Below are 8,392 nucleotides of genomic sequence, written 5' to 3' on the forward strand. Positions count from 1 at the left end.
ATTGTGAGCAGGTCTATTCTGAGGATGCAGGAGCTGATGTAGATGGACATCTGATGTAGATGGCAAAAGAAAGTCTGGAAGCGTTTCTGGGGAGTTGAGTCAAGAATATTTGACCTGTCATCTTGTGACGTACCAGCCCCAGGAACTCGCAGGAACTTCCAGCTGCTCTCGTGGTTCCCTAAGTGTTTTGGGTAGGCTAAGCATTTCCGGTTGTAGTCTTTATAGATACTTTGGATGACGTTCATTCTAGGTGTCAGAGAACTCTCTCTAATTAAGTCTGAGCAAATCACGAAACACAAGCATGCTTCCTCTCGTGACATACAAGTACTCTCGTGAGCTCTTAGCTCCCTGGCACAATGTGGGGCTCCGTGAGATCTTAGCTGCATTATATTACATGTCTTGTCCACTTGGACAGCACAAATCCCATTTCTCTGTTTCTTTTCACAACATCTAGTGCGGTGTTTCTGTCTTTAAAATGCTTCATTAAGCAAGAGCCGTGGGTGTCAAGTGGCCCAAGCTCCTGGGAGACATACACCTTTAAGTGATCAGTAGTGGATTTGCTATAGGGCCTAAACCCATCTTGTGCCTAATAATTTGGATTTACTGAAAGCCTACTATGTCCTATCCTAGAGCAGGGTTCTAAGACAGTTGTTCGTCATGGTGTTATTTTGGAGAGAGAGTTTGAAAGTCATTTATTCCATATCTGATAATAGAAGACCATCTGAATTCCTCCCCTTTCCCCTTTCTGTGTTGGCTCAGTTTTGCTTCTAATTACATCTAATCACATCTATCACAACGCTGATACTTTTCATTGATTCATCAAAAACTCCATTCAAGGTGAATCAAGAAAAGGATGGTGTTCGAATTAAATTGATTTTGATTTTCTGACATTCCTTACTGAAGGGCAAATAGGACATCTATTTTGGTTAAAAGCTATGTTCCAAATCATTTATAATTTACATTAAGATGTCGAATCAATGAGGTTGAATTACCACTGATCAAAAATTCTGGCTTAGATCTTATGCTCCAGGTTCTGGTCACCTGCTCTTCAGATCCTCATGCCATGCGGTCCACCCCAATCCGGCACTCTGTCATTTTCTTCCTCTGTAAATCTTTACAGGGAACTGCTATTTCTAAATGCAAATCTCTCTGATTAGTGATTGATGTCTCATTTATACTGTCTCTTTCATCATACACGCCAACCCTGTATGAGGGAGAGGTATTATGGAAGTCTCTAGAGGGTATGGTGGAAGAGGCCAAAATGATTTAGAGTTGGTTTGTAGGCCAAACTGGTACTCAGTTTTTATTTCAAGCCCATTTTGACATTGGCCCATCATATGATTAAGTGATCTTTGACCATAAATGTGGCACTGGATTTATCTGTGGGAGTCAGAATGCAGGGCTGCTCATGGGGAGATTCGAGTGTCCACTCCACTTCAGGCTGCTCCTGGAATCTCCATCTAAATTTAATGTACATAGAAGGTCCACCCCGCTGGCTGGAGCAGGGCACTGTGTTAACAAACAGCCTATTGATAATCTAGTTATTTATTGGTTAACAGGGAAAGGTGAGACACCACCACCTCAGAGCCTAGCTCTCCGTGGCCCATGGTTAATAGTACTTCGTCAAAAGTAAGCCACACAATTGGTCCACCTTTAGGGACCAAGGTGGAGGGAGATCTTAGAGCCAATGAATTCAGTTTTTCCCAGTGCATGGAAGAAATAAGCAGTGCTTGTCTCTTTTGGGTTTAGTGCATTTTCTAAAGCTTAGCTGCCCCAGTCTTCAGTCTGAAATCAGTCTCCTTCAGTTTGAAAAGAAAAAGGGGAGAGGGGGATGGGAGGGGGAGCTTTTCAGTCCCTTGGTGTTTCATCAAAATAAAATGAGCAGCTAGAGCAATAGCTTCCTGATCCTGCAGGGTGGGAACGCAGAGAGGAGACCTTGCCCAGAGGATGAACGTGGATGAAAGGCAGAGGCAGTCTGGCATCAAAGGGAGCCGTGGGCTCCGATCAGAGAGACTCTAATGTAATTAGTTTGGATGTAGGATTAAGTTCCTGCTTGCAGGGTGCTCTACTTCAAAATGCCAATCCGAAAAAATTGCAATTAAATTAGTCTCTTTCGTCCACACACGGGAGCAGAATTTTAATGGGTGATTCTCAGGAGCTCCGACAAGCAGAGAGCTCCGGAAAGCGACTCTTGTCCTGATTCCTATTCATGGCGTCTGAGCCTCTCTTGATAAGAGTTTGATAAGTTTGGGTAATGAATAAAATGAAATCTCTTGGACTTGGGGCTCTCTGGGGTTTTGATGGTTTTCCTGTCTGCGAGAACATCTGATGGCCCTTGTAATCACCGTGCGTCTGAGACAGGGAAAGTCGAGTATGGGAGGAAAGCGAAGCATCCTAATTTAGCTGAAAGCTGCAAATCAGGTTTTTAATGGCACTGGAGTGGGAATCTGCTCTGTGGGATGATGAATTGCATCGGCTGAGTTACCACATGAGAAAGGGGAAGAGCCTGTCTCTGCAGGGCTGGTCCAAGAGGAGATTTTTGGGGATTCAGAAGAGAGAGAGAGAGATGCCAGGGTGCTTCAATGTTAGCAGCACATTAACGAAAGCGAGTCGCTAAAACTCGCCGAGTGTTTTATAGAATCTTTTCCATACTGATCCCTTTCTCAGAGAGACCAGAAACCAATCTCATAAAACAGAGACTCCCAGGGGCGTCTACAGTACCATTGGCCATTTTTCAAACGCCTCGTCTCCTCAAAGAGGCAGTGACCACTTCCAGGCTTGTGTCTCTCTCAAATCTAGGTAGGCAGACAGCAGGACCAGCAGGCAACTCTGGAGTCTGGGTTTGGATGAAGGCAGAGGGCTGAAGACTTATCAAACTGTTTTAAAGTGACCTCCTGTTCGTTTCTGCACAGTTGTAGCCTGTTGTGCAGGGTGGCGTGCACGTAGGCTAGGAAGCTGCTTATGGAGGCTGTATTACAGAATTATAGAGGGAGTACCTGAAGGAGAGGTGCAAAAGTAGGGGGTAAGGAGGTGACCATCACTAAGGGTCCAGTACTTAGAGTGTGACAGGGCCACAGGGACATGCTCATGGAGTGCCCTGGGTAAGCTATAATAGGCACTCTTTCCTTAAGACCCTCCAAAGCTATCTTCCAGGCATCAGTTGCAGTTAATAGACAAATCGGCCCTGACTGTAGGCCAGCATCTGCTTCAACACAATGGCACTGTACTGTCCGCATTTTGAACCATAAGCCAGGCCATCACGTGCCCACCGGGCTAAAGGAGGCGGGATGCTTAGGTGCTTTCTGTCCTAAACAGGGAAGTAGAATTTGAATGAGCTCTTTTTCTCTTTGGGTTTTTCTTTTCAGAGTTAACTGTTGATTTAAGTAAGAGCTTTGACATTGCCCACCATTATGAACGCCTCTGGGCCTAGAGGCGGCATCTGTGCACCTGGTTCAAAAGTAGGCGTGGTGGACTTGCCACTTTCATGGAGCAGTGGACGTGCACACACCATGGCACATGAGTGGGGGTCAGAGGACAACTTGGGAGAGGTCATTTCTCTCCTTCTATCATGTGGGAACTCATCAGTGATTACCTTTCCCCTCTGAACCCTGCTGAATTACAGTAAAGCACTTTTAGATAAGCCTCAAAGAGAGCCGGGGGCCACAGAGTGCTCTCCGTTCTATTTCAGATGGACACATCCAAAGGCCTGAACTGAAAACGACCAGTCCTGGAATCTGTAGATCTAGAGCTTTTTAAGAGTTGTGGAAGTAGTTGAGATGTATTTGTTTAGGGGAGTTTATGACCCATTCAGGCACGGTTTTGATTGTAAAATACCATCTGGGTCTTTAAGTCATTTATGGGGCTGGAGAGACAGCTCAGCTGTTAGACGCTAAGCTCACAACTAAATCATTTACGTGTACACTTTGGAATTTGGCTTTAAACATGACCAGTTTGAAATTCAACAAAAGAAAGGGGTTCTAGAGAACTGGGTTTCTGAATTCTACAAGGAACACCATGGTTAGGTAGAGTTCGCCTAAGATGATCTCAAAAATCAGCTTATTTCAGAGTGATTTGTGGGCTAGCTAGCCAAGTCACACTTTTGTGGAAGGTTTAACTTTTTCCCATATGTTTAAGACATTTTTCAGAGGTAGTGACATTTTGTTCCATGTCACATTGGGTCTTGTCAGAGTTCAGAGGGTCTGAGATGAGTCTGTCATCTTGACTCTCTGCCTCGCCCCAGCTTAGGTGGCCCAGTCTAGCATCCGTCAGACCAGAGGATTCCTCCCTGAGCTCCAGGAAACGCAGAGTTCACTTTGAGATTAGACCAATTTTACATGATGAGCCAGAACTCCAGTCAGACTTATACATTTGTGAGCATAATTTCTGTGTATGATTTCTTTAAAGAAAAAAAAAAAGAAAAGAAAAGTGGCCAATGGAGTTGTTTGGTACGACTTGATAAGAGGCTTCTCCTGTTGTTGATGACTCCTTAATCTAATAAACTGTTCCAAGGTTGAAGAAAGGAAGCTTTGTGTGAGATCCGTGACAGCATTCTGGGTGTTAGGGCCAGACCTTCTGAAGTGGAAGAGAAGAACCCAGCCGCCTGCCTGCTTGTGCTTTTCCTGGTCTTCACCCCTCTTCCCCCTCTCCGCCCCCCCCCCCACTTCCCTGCATGCACAGAATCCTTTCTTCTTTGTTTCTAGTAATTTAGTTTTCAGCCTTGATTATAAATCGAATGGCCAAAAATGTATCTTGTTTGTGAAAATTCTGTAAGATTTTCTCTTTTCTCTTCTCTTCTCTTTTCTTCTTTTGACCAACTAAATGTTCAAGGTCAGCAGAAGGCACGATCTAGCGAAGGTGATTGGACCTGCACACGCCCTTGCACTCTCTTGTGAGACTCTGCCACCTGTGTGTCTGTGCCCTTACCAGACACCTGGGGCCAACTGTACGTACACATTAAGGTTGAAATCTGAGAGTCGGGGTGCTCATCCCTGAGTGGCCAGCTTCATCCACATAGAGAGAACGGTTACTGATCCCCGCTCCCCTACCAAGCCCCAAGAATTGCTGGCTTTGAACTTGAACAAATAGACTAAACAAAGTTGTGCATAAGTAGAGATTATATTGTGTAACAGCTGGTTTTTATTCTTTAATTCCATTAGAGCTAATTTTCTCAGAGGCCAGAGAGATGGCTCACTGGGCGAAGGCTCATGATGCCAAGCCTGACAGTTTGAGTTTGGTCTCCAGAAACCCACACAGTGAATGTAGGGACCAAGTTGTCATCTGACCCCTACAGAATTCACATAATTAAAAAAATTTTTTAATAATCTCTTAAGGGCCAGATCTCTAAAACTTACTGGTGGATTTTATTCAGTTTTATGTTCTATGGGTTTTTTTTTTGTTTTGTTTTGTTTTGTCTTGTTTTGTTTATTTTATTATTTATTTATTTATTTATTTGTAAAAAGAAACTTTTCAAGTTCAGTGCTAAGAATCACCTTGGTTTGAGCAAGTGCCTACCCATGCCACTTACAGAACTGAGTTCTTCGTGAGTATTGGGTTGTTCTGTGAGAGGTGAATTCTCATCTCTGGGTGCCAGAGAAAAAGTCAAAATGTGCCTAAGATTACTTGTCTCTGACCAGCCTGCAAACTCTCTTCTCTACACTCAGTAGCAAAAGAAAGAAAGGAAAGAAAGAAAGAAAGAAAGAAAGAAAGAAAGAAAGAAAGAAAGAAAGAAAGAAAGGAAGGAAGGAAGGAAGGAAGGAAGGTAAAAGCTACCACATGGCAGGTGAGCCGATGGGCGTGATTCTGTCGCTGGCAGGAGTGTCTTCTAAGCCACAGCTGTGTGTGAGACACTGGGCAAGGCTCTGAGACCCAAAGGCGAAGGAAGCCTGATGACCATCTTCCCTGAGGACCTAATATCCTAAGGGCCTTTCATACAGCTGCCTGCGGTCTTTGTGTGGACTCCTCTCAGATCATTAGCTTAAACTTCAGACCCATCCTATATCTTGTCAGGCTCCCCTCTGGCTGCTCCCCAGACCCCAGCCAGGCCACAGAGTCAGCACCTCTCCAGGTCTGTCTGTCTTTCCATGCGCACTACCAAGATGCAGAGGAGGACACAGGACAATATATTCAGAGCCATAGAACAGGGGCCATGCATGAGGATTTAATAGCAAGTTAGTTTGGGTCTTTGTGGGAGAAAGCTGGGTTTTATCTGTAGGTGGCCGTGAGCCCTTGGGGACAAGTCCAGTATTCCCCAGGCCTTGACAACTCGTAGACCAATGAGAGGCCAAGGATTTTATGCAAACTTATGGGCTCTGAGACCCCAATTGTCACTCATGCCCTTCTTCCCTGTCCTTAAGTCCTCTATCCTCGGTATTCATGGTCCTTTTGTGATCTGAGTCTCCCAACAAGGTCAGAGCTGATCCCAGCAGGTTAGCAGGGTCAGTGTATGGCTTCAGTTTGTGGAGCTGTTAGAAAAATGGGTTAGGGCAGGGTGGGGTGTGGGTCCCTGGTTCTCATGGGCAGGAGCCAGAGAATTCTTTGTGTTAGAACCCCATTAATTAGGGCGTAAGCAGAAAGACATTCTGGGTCTCGCCTTAGCTGGGTGCAACTGTGACTAAAATCTCTTGGCAGAAGGTTGATATAGAGTCCTGTGGCATTGTGGGTGGCCGGTTGTAGGGCTGAAGCCAGAAGGTAGAAAGTCATAGAAAGTGGCTACTGCAGAGGTCTTAGAACAAGAGTTGAGTTTAAATGGGGAACACGTGGGGGCATGGTAGGAGACAGCATTGGGAATTGTTTTCCATCAACAAAAGGTAGTTCTGAGGGTCATTTGGGGAATGAGGTCAGAGGAGATGCCAAGGGGCAGGAATGAGTGGTTCTTCCATGTTGACCTTGACCTCTGAGTCAGCACTACCTGTAAGGAGTGGAAATGGAGACTTGAACCTTCAGCACATTTCAAATGATTGTACTGGCCTTGTGGCTCAGAGCACTGCTCCACCCAGAGTTCTGCCCATTGCAGTACACTCATCCCTCAAAAGCAGCTTTGCGTGTCATTTTCAGTGACCTGCTCCTCAGAAGGGGATCTGACCCTCAGTTTCCTGTGCCAGGTCCCCTGTGTCTGATCCTTGGCTTCCTCAGTTAGAACAACCATGAGACCCAGCTCATACCTGCTAAGTCACGGGGTTTTGTGTTTAGCAACTCGCGTGTTATAGAGGCCTCAGCCATTCCTTGTTCCTCTTCCTTTTGTGTGCTGGTTTCTTCTTCTCAGCCACATTGGTCCTTCTGGAAAAAACACTCCCCTTCCCGTCCTACCAACAAATAAGAGAGAAAACATGGGGGTGATGTAACCACCAGGCTACAAGTCTCATGGTATTTTTACCAGAGTGGGTTAGGGTATCTTCTTCCAGGCTGGGTGAGGGGCCCTCTCCCAGGTCAATGGTGGCCAGGAAGACGCTTCCGACCACGTGCCTGTAGTGAAGATGGCACCGTCCTTGGGAAGGGGGGGGGGACTGGCGGTAGGGGTGAGGTGCTGGAGACACTGGGGTATATCACACCCACACTTACACCTTTGCAGGTTTCTGTCCTGTGTCCCCCGACCCAAACCTCCAGGCCACTCTACCCAGCGACTCATTATTTCCCCTGGCTATTATGCCCTGCCCTTCATGATTCAGTTCTGCTGCTCCAGTCCTTCCCTTACCCTGCCCAAACCCCAGTGGGACTGTCTAAAGAATAGCCCTGGGCCACAGTGTTTCTCATTTTGACAGAGGAGAAAACTCAAAGACAAAGAGGCAGACTAACTCACACAGGCTGCAGAGCAGGGAAAAGGCGGGGTCAGATGGCTAGGCAGTGTGTCTATCCCCAGAGCTTGGTGGTGTTGGACTGTGTGTGTGTGTGTGTGTGTGTGTGTGTGTGTGTGTGTGTGTGTGGTCTTCCCGGAGAATGCGCCCCTCTGGAGCCTCCATCCCTGCTTGCTGTCCCATGTTTCCTTAGGTCCTGAGGTGGCCCTTTGACATGGATGTCACTGTTAGTTCCTAATGATTTGTACAATGTGAAATCCTACAGGAGTGGGAAGCTTTCCTTGCAGCCTGAGATAGACTTAAGCAAATATTAATGGTAATGCAGATGCCATCTTTCTCTGAGTCTCTTGTCTCCTTCATGCAAATAAAAGTCTGGTGCATCCTCTGGGGGACTCTGATAGATGCCCCCTACTGTCCCTTGGCTGCTGGCTTAGGAACTCCCACTGTCTGCACATCCAGGCACAGGGTTCCACTCCTCCCAGGTTAGATTAGCTCGCTCGCTCTTTCTTTCTTTCTTTCCTTCCTTCCTTCCTTCCTTCCTTCCTTCCTTCCTTCCTTCCTTCCTTCCTTCCTTCCTTCCTTCCTTTCTTTCTTTCTTTCTT

The 8,392-nt window shown here is 46.2% G+C and overlaps 1 protein-coding gene across 2 annotated transcripts in view; it reads left to right on the forward strand.

The window, feature by feature from the left end:
• Bcar3 (BCAR3 adaptor protein, NSP family member) overlaps positions 1-8,392 on the forward strand; it is a 112,090-nt gene that overhangs the window by 70,861 nt on the left and 32,837 nt on the right. The window lies entirely within an intron of this gene.

The sequence above is a fragment of the Mus pahari genome, chromosome 4 (assembly GCF_900095145.1).
Source record: "Mus pahari chromosome 4, PAHARI_EIJ_v1.1, whole genome shotgun sequence".
NCBI classification, from domain to species: domain Eukaryota; kingdom Metazoa; phylum Chordata; class Mammalia; order Rodentia; family Muridae; genus Mus; species Mus pahari.